The following is a 14,480-nucleotide window of genomic DNA, read 5'->3' as shown; positions in this document are numbered from 1 at the left end:
AGATTAATTGGCCCCGCCTGGCCCACATTAACCTGCTCAGGGCTTGGGTGTGGTGTTCACCCCATCACAGAAGTATTGCAGTTAACGTCCATTGTTGTTGCAGCCGTGTTGGTTCTAGTATATAAGAGAGACAAGGTGGGTGAGGTAATATCTTTTAGGGGACCAACTTCTGTTGGTGAGAGAGAAGTTTTCGACCTTACACGTGCTGAGAAGTTGGTTCAATCAAAGTAAAAAGTAGTCTGCTGATTCAATGAACCTCGCCCTAGTGCTCCACTTTCTTCACTGTCTTGCCACTGAATACCAGGTTTCAGAACTCACCTTTGACATCCACCATGGGAACAGCACAAGTTACTGGAGGGACTGCCTACCTCTGTGTGACCACAGCCTCCCACGGCTGCGCTTCACTGGAGTAATTTAATTGTCAACTTCAGGAGTGAGGCTTGTGTGAGCAGAAGACAGCTTCTGAGAAGATCTGCTTCTTGAAGAGATCAGAATGACCACAAACCTCAATGAACGTGAAGTTAAAAATACCTCCATGTTTCAGAACATGCAGACACCAAGTAGAAGAAACCAACAGATCAAAGTTCATACAAAAGTACAAAATACTGAAAAGTGACGGGGACAACGTATTAACCAAAATCACTGATGAATGGAACTCTCTCTTCTCTTAATGTACATATGCACATACACACAAATAGCGCACACTCACAGAAAATCCCTGTAACAGAAGGGGCAACAGGATATGACAAATAACACATCATACACAAACATATGTATAGTTTCTGCTGAATATATTTTTCATAGAATACTTATCTGAATTCCTTAACTAGCCTATCATGTGCAGTAAAGGAGAAGTTACTGAAGTAGTGGTGACTCAGCAGCTCATCAGGACTTAACAGCCAAAACCAGTAGACAACATGTCAGAACAGCACTAAAATACTGAAGTCCCTGACACAGTCAGATATGCACACACAGATTAACCTAAACCAACAGCCCAACACTAGTATCACATGTTGCCACAGCAACCGGCACTATTCTGAGTAACTCATTTTTATATATTATATATAGAACCCTGGCTGGAATCCAGCTGGTGGTGGCCGGATAGGTGGGTTTCCCATCGGAGCATTCGCCTAGAACCACACTGCTGTGAGCCGCACCCCTTCATTTTTTATATCGTCTTCTAGCACAGGGGTCGGCAACCTTTCAGAAGTGCTGTGCCGAGTCTTCATTTATTCACTCTAATTTAAGGTTTCACGTGTCAGTAATACATTTTAAAGTTTTTAGAAGGTCTCCTTCTATAAGTCTACAATATATAGCCAAACTATTGTTGTATGTAAAGTAAATAAGGTTTTTCAAATGTTTAAGAAGTTTCATTTAAAATTAAATTAAAATGCAGAGCCCCCCCCAGACCGGTAGCCAGGACCCAGGCAGTGTGAGTGCCACTGAAAATCAGCTTACGTGCTGAAGGCAGCACGCGTGCCATAGGTTGCCTACCCCTGTTCTAGCATATAGGCATTTGGTACATTTTTAAAGCGATGGTTGACAAGAAAAATCTTAAAAATCTTTCCAAGTAAAGGTTAAGACAGTTTCTAAGAGCTCTCCAGATTTAACATAAAATAATAGAACATAAAACCTGAAAATACACAGGAAAACCATTGTGTAGGCAAATTATAAAGGTCAGATCACAAACTAAGTAGGGGGAAAGTCAATACTGCCTGCTTGTACAGTGTTTGACTACTTGACCTGCTTAAGAGAACTATTACGGTGAGAAGCTTCGGATAGATGATTAGGTTCTTGAAAGTGCTCCAGCTGGAAATTAATATGTCCATATTAAAAATACTCCACAACTCTGGCTGGATGATGTACAATAGTCACTGCTGTAGAAACACACACACACACGGAGTTGATTATGGTCTTGCATAAGTATAAAATCAGGAATAATTCCATTTAAGTCAATGAAGTTACATCGATATAAAATTAGTGAGAGTACAGAATCAGGCCCTGAGCCCCTGGGGGGAAAATACAGGAAATAGGATCCTCAGACAAATTTACTATAGCAAAAAGGCACAGTGCCAGAAAATGCAATCGTTTATTAAAGAGGAACAAGTCTGAACCACAAAAGGACAAGGGCAGCTTCCTACTAATGAGATTTTGACAGCTTGCTGTATTACAAGGCATTGAAAGAGTGCCAAGAATTAGTGAGCAGATTCAAACACATCATAACCAAACTATGAAATGGCAGGTGTTTAATACAAATATTACTCTAATTACTCCTACTGTTTATATACATGGTTATCTTTACAGTAAACATATCCAGCAAACAGATAACTATATATGGGGAACTACATAGGAGCCATACATTTAATGATGAAACTGCAGATTATGGAATTTCTTCTGCTTTATGAACATGACTAATCTCTGCCAGATGCTATGTGGCCACAAGACAGTATTCAGCATCTAGAAAGCTTCATTTATTTTAAAAATTCAAGCATTGGGTTCGCTAAGAAAACCAGTTAAGATAATTGACACTGTAGTGCAGATCTGACCTACACAACACACAAATATCCCTAATGAATAAAGTGCATCTCTCTCAAAAAATGTTGTACTTGATCACGTTAATCTCTGGATCACCAGTCCCAGACTCAACAGGAAGAGGAACAAAATAGTCATTTTTTAAGTTATTTCTAAAAGGTAGAAGAATAGATCTCTGTATAGAAGTAAAGGTGAAGTTGGAAGTACATGCGACAAAGGACCATGCATGTTGTTTGAGAACCACAACTAATTTGTTTGAGACCCTAAGTATACATTTACTTCATTGGAAAGAAGTCAAAGCTGTTATAAGCAGACTCCTTAGGCCAAAGGATAAACTGGGATTTTGGAATTCATAACTTTTCACCATGCCACATTCTCTCTTTGATGATCTGCTGCAACCTTACAGTTTTAAACACTGAACCCAAATGAGAGCTAGGTAATGCAGTTTGGCTGTGTGTGTGGTTACATATACTATATAACAGGAGTTAGCAACCTTTTGGAAGTGCTGTGCCGAGTTTTCATTTATTCACTCTAATTTAAGGTTCCGCATGCCAGTCATATATTTTAAAGTTTTTAGAAGGTCTCTTTCTATAAGTCTATAATATATAACTAAACTATTGTTGTATGTAAAGTAAATAAGGTTTTTAAAATGTTTAAGAAGCTTCATTTAAAATTAAATTAAAATGCAGAGCCCCCCGGACTGGTGATCAGGACCTGGGCAGTGTGAGTGCCACTGAAAATCAGCTTGCGCGCTGCCTTCGGCACACGTGCCATAGGTTGCCTACCCCTGCTATATAAGAATAGATTTTTTTTTTATGGGAACAAAAGACTATTTTGGAGAATAGGTTTCCTGAGGATGAAAAGTAACTTACTATGTCAAAGGTTACATCATAAAATCATCTTACTAAAGGGCTTAAGAAACAAAGACAAATGCAACTGAAGAGAGTTCATGAGAGACTCTGGATTAGATTGGTGAGATGCCAATCTGTATCAGAAGATGCTGATCCTGGTTATTATTATTACATGGTTCTATTATAGCCTTGAAACAAAATTATCCTGATTTCATCCATTTTGAATATGGATAATGCTGTGGAATATAAGCGGAAGTATAAAAAGGACAGTTATAACCATTTGTGTACCAGAAGCATTTAGGATAAAATCCTGAGACTGTCAAGGGGAAAAAAGAAAAAGACACATGTAAACATGTAATAGGGCAAGTTAACAACAACAAAAGCAGATCTGAGACACAGGTTCCATTTTCAAGTCTTATTTAGGAGTCATTCCAGATTTTATGCAGTCTCCTACTGCAAGAAGTACCCACTGTCTGTCTCCTCACTCTTCCCCTGCAGCCTGCATCTCTAAACACAATTATTTATTAAACATTAGTTTGTTCAGCACGATACAAACCCCAGTAAAAGACTATCCTTACCAACAGAGCTTTAGAATACAGAAACAGACACAAACAAAACAAGATGTGCTGGCAGGCTCAAAGAATGGCAACAACAGCTTTGTGTACGGTTTTGTTTTTCTCCCTCTGCACACATGTAACTTGAAGATGACATTTTATTGGCGTTGACATGGGTTAGCGTTTAGGGGCATCACAGAAGTGAGACAAAGAATCTTTTCCTTTAGTGAGCCCCCATTACAGCAATTTGACAGAAGAGTTCACATAAGGGAAACATCATTGCTCTTCGTTCAGCAGGAGGCAGTTAACTTACTACATTTGGTTATAAGAACAAACATTTTCCCATGATGAATATGACAATTTTACACACATTAGAGGATGTTATAAAAAGGTATTGAAGAAATGGAGGGAATAGGAGGACATCAAGACAAAATGTTTGTCTTTGGGCCAAGTTCTAGACCAAAGCATAACCCCCGTCCCCCCCTCATTTAGGCATTGACACTGTATGCACGGCAAAAGCAGCATTAGTGTTGCCTGCATTCCATCACAAGCGGCCTTCACCCCCAAGCAAATTATGCCAACCACAAGCAGGGAGATCTTTCCAAGGAACAACAGCACATAGACAGATCTGCAGACATGTAGGGTAACCAGATGACAAAGGTGAAATATCGGGACGCGGGGCTGGGGGGGCGCGGAGGAAAAAAAATGCCGCCGGAGGCCCCCCCCGCACCAGCTTGCCTCGGGACCCCTTGGAATCCTGAGGCATCTTCTGTGGGCCCCTGGGGACCCCAGTTGAAAACCACTGCAGAGTTCAGCCAACCCCTCCAACCGCGCCACAGGTGTCAGGGGAGCCCAGCAAGAGACTAGCATGATGGGGACCACAGCCGAGCAGTGCAAAGAGGAGCAGAAACGGGGTCCCAGCCGTGGAGCTGTGCCCACGGAATTCTCCAGCGGTGGCTGCAGCGGGTGGGAGCTGGGCTGGGAGGATCTGAGCCGGGTGAGCAGTGGCAACTCCTTGCAGCCCAGCTAGACCCCTGCAGCACTAGATGGGAGGCTGACACGCCTGCAAGTCAGAGTCTTTTTGTGATGGCTGCTGCCAGGCGGCACAGCCGCATTTCCACCCGACTCTGTGGTGTCCACAACAGCTGAGCACGCCCCGGCCCGGAGCTGCCAAGCCCACGTGCTGCGCTAGATCCCTGGGGCAGCCTGGCTCACTTCCCGGCCGCTCTCCCCGCCCGGGCCGGGCTGCTTCATGAGCCATGGGCGCGGCGCAGGAGGCCCAGGCCTGTCTCGCCTTCTTCCGGGGGCTCGGGCGGAGGGAGCCGCTGCGGGATCTCTGCCGGGCCGTGCTCACCTTCCTGGAGAAGCTGGAGCAGTTAGCAGGGTGAGTGCTGGGCGCCACCCCTCCTGCCAGTGCTTGCACCGCCATACAGTTGATCAGCACAAGCCTGGGAGGGAAGACGAACGCGGCCTGCTTGGGGAAGAGGCGGGGCCAGGGCGGGGATTTGGGGAGGGATCCAATGGGGGAAGGAGGCGGCGGAGTCGGGGCAAGGGGGGCACGAACCCCTCCGGGCTCCGCCTGTGCACCAGAGTGGAGGGTAAAATTGCTTGTTTGTTCAGTGTCCCGACCGAACATCAGTTGGGACGTGGGACAAACAAGCAAATATCGGGACAGTCCCAATAAAATTAGGACGTCTGGTCACCCTACATGCACCCATGTCCCTGGATTGTCCTAGAACTCCCTTCCACAGCTTCTGGCACAGAGTCTGGAGAAATGCCTCTTCACTGGGAGAGAGGCAGGGGGACCAGTATAGTAGCAACTCACCTCTGCATCTTCTTCCAGGCACAGTTTCTTCTGGAGGGCACCCATTGGCTGAAACGATATCCCTTAACCACTCTGTGGCTCACTTTCTCCATACCAAAAGTGTGGGGGAGGGTAATAGTACTACCTGCTACACTAGGGAGTTCTGAGTCTTAAGTCATTATTTTTTGGAAAGTTCTTTGAGGTACTTGGATGGAAGGCACAATAGAAATACCAACAACTATGTGCCCCACCTGAAACTAGGGGTATACCCTAATTATTCTTTGCCATTGTGCTACATATTTTTACAAAATTTTTAAAACTAAAAGTACATGAGAAGTAAGTCATATTTGCTCCCCATATTTAACAGTATGTGTCACTTTTATTGCACACTAACTAAATGCACTGCTTCATGTTTGTGTTTTTATATATGCACACACAAGTACTAAGAAAGATTTCACTGCTCACTTTAACAGTTTTACTGTTTTAATATTACATCTAGGCACTAGTGTAATACACATTAACACAAAAATGCTCAAAAGTGTGTTTGTTAAGATATTTATTTTATATACATAAATGTACAGATGTGGTTGTTTTGTGGGGTGGAGGAAGGAAGAAAGGGTTGCAGTGGTTCTTGGTAGCTTTCTGTAGTTTTTATTGTAGCATCATTTGGTCACTGCAGAAGCTATTAGATGTTAGCAAACATCACCATAAAGTATGTAAATATGAAAGAGAAAATTTATCTAATTCTGCGCTGTTACAAAACAGAATTTAGTTTAGTTTTATTATACTACAGTAGTGCTAGGCACTAATAACATTTTTAAGCACCTCAAACCACAACCATAAAATGTTGTCCTCTACCTTCATCATCACAACATAAACCATGTTACACCAAGTTTATGGACAACTAGGTTAAAGTAGCTATAAGAAATTTAACAATATTTCTATTAGACAAGAACACCAAATTGAAACCGTTCTTGAAAAAAGTGCTTAAGTGATTACCCACAAACCAACAAAAATACATCATTTTGTTTTTTGCAAGTGACCAAGGGCAATATTGTTATTAAGGCAACAAGGTCTTTGAAAACAATGTCTTATTTTCAGGCCAAAAGTCAAACCTGGCAAATGCAGGTGAAAATCTATCAACTTCACCGTGACTTGACACAGGTCTAAATTTGGCCAATTGTCTAACAGACATTGGTTATTCTAGTTTCCTATGCAATAATTTACTCCAGTAGTTTACTTCAAACAAATCACTGCATAAATATGGCAAACTATTTTTTTGTTTTTATGGCTGCACCAGTATTTTAAAAAATGTGGAAGCACAATTAGTTTTTATGCCAATATCTAAAGTAATGTTTTATCAGGAGACACTGTCTTACTTTGTAGCAGTGAGCAGATTGTTGAATCTTGACCTTGAGTTCAGTACATGCTGTACTAAGACAAATAAATTTGCAGAAGCTAAACTCGTGAAACTTTACCAAATGACCTAGCTAAGCACACTGACTCAACTCAAATTGATTAAACCGTTATGACCCCAAAGATGCATGTTTGTTTATCCATTCCCTTCCCCCCCCCCAAATCTATTACTCATTCCAGGATGTATTTTGCCTGAAGCTGCAATCTAAGATAAACTCCTCCACTCTGAATTCAATTGCTAGGCGATTACAAGGATTACAATACATAATGTCTTTGTTTCGATAATTGGGAGTGGGGAAGGCGATAGGAGAAGAGAATGGGATGCATATACAAAGATATTGATGTGACCAGTTACTAGACAACATCAAATTACTTAGATCTTTTGAACAAGAGAAAATATTTGCTGACAACACACACATTTAATGGGAAACTAATCTTTTCAGTTAGTGGGAAAAGATCAAAGCTCTCGCAAAGTTATCAAAATGTCCAGAACTGCATAAATAGAATTTATAACAGTTAAAAGAAGAATATTCAAGTAAATAAAAAAACATGTCCCAATCCTGCAAAAACATATGAAAGTACTTAACAAAGTACACCGACTTCAGTGGGACAACTCACTTGTGTTTGCAGGATTGGGTCTTATTTGTTAACACACCAGGATGTGTCAATCTATCAAGCCAGTATCAACCAGTGTGTAGAGACATTTGTTTATAGACAGTTATCTACATTCTCATTTCAGCAAATAGCTGTGTTTATCATTCACTGATCAACTATGTGTCTAACAAAAATCAAATTAGTACTTCCTATATATTAATATCTGTGGCCAGCTCTATGGATGACAGAAGATCTGTAATTTTACCTGATATTCCAGATATTTGGTTTAGACAACTCCTACAAAATTCTATTCTCTCACAACCCTTATCAAAAGAGGAAAAAATTCATAGCTGAATTTGAGAGGGCTTACCAGGACATGATATGAAGCGCCACCTCAGAATAAGAATTTAAATAAACATTTTTTTAAAAAGACCAAGTATCCCTACAATGTATTTTTAAATAGGGAAATCTGCAATGTGCTATTTAGAGGAAAAAGGTTTTCAGATCAATGTAGATATATTTGAAAGCTGCAAAAAGCATATTGCACTGAAGCTTTGCCAGTTTAAGATGGAGTTACGGTGGTGTATCAATTCAGGATCAATTGGGAGAAGTAATTAATTAAAGAGACCCATTTCTTTCAACTGTCTATTCAAGTCTCTTCTGAAAACCCACTTCTGCCATGATCCCTAAACAAAACTTGCTGACTCACAATGGCAAGTTTGAGGGATAATTGGAAATAAACATTTTAGTAAGCTAAGTTAACAACACTGCCTTACCAAGATGTGATCAGTCACTGGATCACTTTGCTTATACTGTGCTCCCCTTTCTCCTCTCCTCTTCAGCTTGTGAGCTTCTGTGAGCAGGGACTGTACCTCTTTTTTTATTTAGAATGTGCCTAGAACAGTGCAGTGCTACCAAGTCGAGTTAATAATCCCGTGAGAGCTTATTAATGTAGACTGTACTTCAGCACAGTCAAGCATGAATGAATTTTATTCTATGAATTGTGTTATTCAATTAACTTTGGCCTGAGGGGAAATATTGTTAGTTTGACTCCTTTACCAGACTTCATTATAGTGAACATGGTAAAGGGATTTTGGCAACCATCACTATTTCTCTATTAGTCACTATTTGAAAACATTTATAGTATTGTAATTAAACCAGTTTAAACAGCAGCAAATCTGCAATTACAGTGCGTAACGCAAAAGAAATTCCCTCGATAGCCAGGAAGGTAAGAATCTACTTCACATATCCACAAGACAGAAGAAACAGGAGTTGTTCTTAGGTTTCAACATTGCTCTGCACCTTTCCCTAAAAGGAAGAGGCAGCTATTAACTGTTCAGCATGGTTTTGGCCACAGCAAATGACACAAGTAACACCACCCTCACAAGATATGCAATATTAACATAACTTCTCAGAATGAAAAATATCTATGTTCTCCCACATAAAATATGTATCCATAATCCCAGAGCCCTAACTGCCCCTCAATTCTACTGACTGGAAGAATTTTTTACTGGAGTAAACAGAGAGGGGTGAAAAACAACAGCTGGCTACAGAGGTGTGCATTCTATTCCCCATTGAGCTTTTACAGATGAATGTGAAAATGAATTCCTGAAGTTTTAATAGAAGTTGTCAAAAGTCTGAGCAGGCAGTCCCAGAAAACTGAAAGACAACTCCTTCATCTCACCTACAGCAACATGTAATGGAACAGAACTCAGCTGTATGTTGTATATTGAAGAACACTTAACACACAACTCCATGACCTCCAGAGTATTCACAACACACTAGCACGTCCACCTCTCTCACACACTCCTTTTTCTTTCTTTGTTAGCAGCACATCTCAAACACTGAGAGAAAATCATCTGAGGCAAAATACATTGTTTAAACTGGGTTCATATCATATGCCTAAAAATATAAATGGCTTTAGAGTGTCTTAAAGAAAAGAAGGAGGGGAAGGAGTCAATCTATACAGTGAAAGCTCATATAAACGTATTCAGTAAAAAAGCACCTTTGGTAGTGGTCTCTGTCCATTTTCCAGAGGACAAATGTCCACATCACAAAAAAGCACCAACACCATAATTAGTTCTAAGGAACTGGCAACCTTTATCAAGTCTCAGCAGAGGGGTCAAAGACGGACTGAAAAGGCACAGAAACCGAACGACTATCTCACTTCTACAGGAGTTTCCTCCATGTCATTAAGGCATACTGGCAAGAAATGGGAGGAAGTTTGCTGTACCTCTATTCTAGTCTTGAGAACTGTCAGAGGAGCTAACTTTATAGAAACAAATTAAAGGCAGATCCTAATCAAGATTGCATAATCTGAATTTTGCAGCAGAATTTGAAATCCAAACCAATATCCAGTTCCATATTTTGTGAAAAGGCCTGTCTTCCTCTCCTTATAGTGAGAAGAACCCATTATTTCTTAGAACATAGTCAATTGCCCCTTTTGATTTGGTATTAAATAACTGGGCATCTCTTTTCAGCTCATTTTATTTAAAAGACAATTTCTCTTGTAAGTGGCATTTTCTCTAACAAAATCAGTCTCTACTGAGGGTTTGGCTACACTTGCAAGTGTGCAGCCCTGGGAGTTACAGCTGTCTTCGTACAGCTGTGTAGGGAAAGCGCTGGAGTGTGACCACACTGACAGCTACCAGCGGTGCAGTGTGGCCACATTTGCAGCATTTGTAGCAGTGTTGGGAGTGGTGCATTATGGGCAGCTATCCCACAGAGCACCTCATCCCATTTTGGCACCGAGGGTTGTGGGAAGGGGGCGGAGGGGGCGGGTCATTCTGCTTCCTGTCCCAACGCCCAGTGATGCATCGCTTCACATCCCAGCAATCCTTGTTTTTCCGTCCACGTTTGGCGCCATCTTGACTCTCTCAACAGTTTCTGTGCAGCGTGATTTCTGTGGGAAATGGAGCCCGAACTGCTGAGGAGTATGCTGACGAGTCTCACCAGCACATCACGTTTGGCAGTTGAGCTATTAAGATCCAAAGTGATGAGGAGTCCGATGATGATAGCGAGTCACCTGACGCATATGACACTAAATTGCTTCTGGCATTCACGGAAATGCTCAGCACCGTGGAACGCCACTTTGGGGCTTGGGAAACAAGCACTGAGTGGTGGGATCACATCGTCATGGAAGTCTGGGATGACGAGCAGTGGCTGCAGAACTTTCGGATGAGAAAAGCCACTTTCATGGGACTGTGTGAGGAGCTCGCCTCCACCCTGCGGTGCAAGGACACGAGATTGAGAGCTGCCCTGCCGGTGGAGAAGTGGGTGGCTATTGCAGTCTGGAAGCTGGCAACTCCAGACAGCTACCAATCGGTCGGGAACCAGTTTGGAGTGGGAAAGTTAACCGCTGGAATCGTGTTGATGCAAGTTTGCAGGGCCATTAATCACATCCTGCTAAGAAGAACCGTGACTCTGGGGAACGTGCAGGACATTGGGGATGGCTTTGCACAAATGGGTTTCCCTAATTGTGGAGGGGCGATAGATGGGACGCATATTCCTATTCTGGCACCACCTCACCTAGTATCTGAGTATGTTATCAGAAGGCGTATTTCTCTATGGTTCTCCAGGCACTTGTGGATCACCATGGGCGTTTCATTGATATTAACACAGGCTGGTCTGGAAAGGTGCATGATGAGCGCATCTTTCGGAACAATGGCCTGTTCAGGAAGCTGCAGGCAGGGACTTTTTTCCCAGACCAGAAGATCACAGTAGGAGACGTGGAAATGCCCATTGTGATCCTTGGAGACCCTGCTTACCCGTTAATGCCTTGGCTCATGAAACCGTATACAGGGAATCTTGACAGGAGCAAGGACTGGTTCAACTACAGGCTGAGCTGGTGCCGAATGACTGTGGAGTGTGCTTTTGGCTGTTTAAGGGGTGCTGGCGATCTCTGTATGGGAAGCTAGACTTGGGGGAAAACAGCATCCCCGCGGTTATATCCGCATGCTGTACCCTCCATAATATTTGTGAAGGGAAGGGTGAAAGATTCAGTCAGGCATGGACTTCTGAGGTTCAACGCTTGGAGGCTGAATTTGCACAGCCAGAGAGCAGGGCTACTAGAGAGGCCCAGCACAGGGCTACAAGGATTAGGGATGCCTTGAGGGAGGAATTTGAGGCTGAAAACCAACAGTAATGTTTGGTGCCTTGCATGGGAGTGAAGTGCAGTGGTTACAATGTTAGTAGGAATCTATGTTTCCTAAGCTGATCTGCAGTACCTGTTTCTTTTCTGGGCTAAGGTATCTTTGACTTTTGACAATAATAAAGACTGTTTTCTAAGCCAAGAATTCATTTATTGAAAAGAAAATAACTTTACTGACAGACACACAACATTTTGGGAACCTAAAAGGGCAGGGGGGTGGGGTGGGGAACTGTACAGTCACAGGTTTGAATATGTCCTATCTGGAGTGCTGTGCAATGACTGCTGCACTTCAGGATGCCTATACTGCATGGTGATGGGGGTTGAGTGCAGAGGATAAGGGTCGTAGTTCTCAGGGCTGGTTGGTGAACATACAGGTGTTGGAGGCAGCTGGTGTTGGTAAGAACTTGGATGCTGGGGAAGGGGGTTTTGAGCTGATATTGGGGCACAAGGGAAAGAGCTCTGGGACGGGGGGCGGGAAGCGGCGCGGTAGTGCTCTGCCTGCATGGCTACGAGCGCCTGGACAGAGTCGGCTTGTCGTGCCAGGATGCTTATCAGCTGCTTTGTGCTTTTCTTCCTGGCCGCTGCATTTTTCCGGAGGATCCTGCTTTCCCTTTCCCTCCAGTCCTGCACTTTTTGATTCTCTGTGGCAGAGTGATCCATAACTGCTTGCAGCATGTCTTCTTTGTTTTTTCGGGACTTATTCTGGAGGTTTTGGAGTCTTTTGATCTGTTGATAATACGGGCAGCCGAGATCTCAAGGCTGCTTGTGGAAAGGTAAAAAAGGCAACACTTAACAGAGGCAGCATTGTTTATATCAGACAGTTATTCCCACACAGTGAAGGAGTTTACAGTCTTCACAATAGCATAATTTTCCCATACCAAAAAGAGTGCACATAACCCACAGGAGCCCCGAAATGGTGAGTAAGGGGAACTGATTGCTTCAGGGCTGTACTGTCCTTGGGGTTTCTGTGCATTGGGGAAAGCAAACAGCTGCAGGGGGCACCTACACTGAACACTCTCCCAACATTTTCCACAGGAGTTGATCCTGGAAGATATCTCGCTGCTGTGGGTCACCTGGGAAGAGCAGGAGGGTCTTCTACAGCAATGCGGATTCCGCCCTGGCCCATATGCAGCTTGCCTGTGTCTTGCAATGGTCTCCCCACCCCTTGCGGCACGGTGGTGCGGACACGTTAGCCTGACTGAGACAAGGACCACAGTGGCTCTCCCAATAAACTTGCGCAAGCGCATTGCCCACGCTCTGGCTGAAACTTTTGAAGAGATTACTGAGGCTGATTACCACGACATGATAGACCACATCAACATGCTATTCCACCTCTAGGCGTGCATGCATGCAGCCCTAACCCTCCCTCCTCTCCCAAAAAATTTCCATCCTGAAAATAAAAGTCGCTTACCAGGAACTCGCTCCTCTCTTTGTCCTCCACCAAGTACTGGCTGCTGCAACTGGCTACCTTCCTCCTGGCTTGAGAAGAGCTCCTGGCTGCATGCCTCCTGGGACTCCGGGGTGTCTCCCCTCACACCAGTACCCTCACTCTCGGTTTCCTCCTCCCATCCCTCCTCCTCCTCCTCCTCTCCCCGCCTGCTCTGAAGTGTCCATCGTGGTCCTTGGATTGGCGGTGGGGTCACCCCCAAGTATCACGTCCAGCTCTTTGTAAAAATGGCAGGTTGTGGGGGCAGCGCCGGAGTGGCGGTTTCCCTCATGGGCTTTGCAATAGGCACTCCGCAGCTCCTTCACTTTAACCCTGCACTGCACCGCGTCCCGGTCATGGCCCCTTTCTAGCATGGCCCTTGATATCTGCCCATAGTATTGTAATTCCTACGGCTGGAGCGCAGCTGGCACTGCACAGCTTCCTCCCCCCAAACACTGATGAGGTCCAGCAACTTGCCATTGCTCCATGCTGGGGCTCATTTGCCGCGTGGAGGCATGGTCACCTGGAAAGATTCACTGATTGCACTCCACACCTGGCTGAGCAAACAGGAAGGGGATTTTTAAAATTCCCGGGGCATTTAAAGGGCGGGTCACCTGAGGCCCGGGCAGCAGAGTTTGAACTGATGAGCAGAGTGGCTGAACAGGCATTCTGGGATACCTCCGAATACCTCTGGAGGCCAATAACAATGCTTTTGGTGGACACACTGGCGGAGCAGCGCTGCATCACCAGCGCTGCATCACCAGCGCTGCAGTCGTTATTCCCCAGGCCGAGGTGGAGTACAGCCAGCGCTGTAGCCAGGGAGATACAGCGCTGTATGTGCCTTGCAAGTGTGGACGGGGAGTGACTTTCAGCACTGTAAAGCCACCACCAGCACTGCAGCTCTCCAGTGTAGCCAAGCCCTCAGATAGAGTTTTGCTTATATAACTCCTGAGTGGCCACTAGTGAAAGTGGAGAATTTCTGAGAACCAAAACAGATTGAATCTCAGGTCTCCTACTGGTTTTCCCAATCTGAATTCCATCGTGCTTATTTATTAAAAGACAGGCTTTGAGCTCAAATCAGAAAGAAACAATGGGATGGAATGAAAGGGAGGTAAGGGACATCCTCCTTCAAGAGTGACTTCAGTTTTACTTG

General features: G+C 43.9%; 1 protein-coding gene across 5 annotated transcripts in view; it reads right to left on the bottom strand.

Annotated features, from left to right (window-relative positions):
* The window catches only part of LPAR1 (lysophosphatidic acid receptor 1), a 109,320-nt gene that overhangs the window by 74,520 nt on the left and 20,320 nt on the right, over nt 1-14,480 (bottom strand). The window contains exon 1 of one of the 5 annotated variants that reach the window (XM_050943183.1): nt 9,757-9,827. The exons of the other annotated variants lie outside the window; for them this stretch is intronic. The gene's annotated coding sequence lies outside the window, so the exon portion shown is untranslated. Of the gene's footprint in view, nt 1-9,756; nt 9,828-14,480 lie in introns of those variants that run through there. 5 annotated transcript variants of the gene reach the window in all.

This window comes from Gopherus flavomarginatus, chromosome 3 (assembly GCF_025201925.1).
Source record: "Gopherus flavomarginatus isolate rGopFla2 chromosome 3, rGopFla2.mat.asm, whole genome shotgun sequence".
Lineage (NCBI taxonomy): Eukaryota > Metazoa > Chordata > Testudines > Testudinidae > Gopherus > Gopherus flavomarginatus.
Note: the sequence above shows the minus strand (reverse complement) of the source record. Positions and strands in the feature narration are given on the sequence as shown.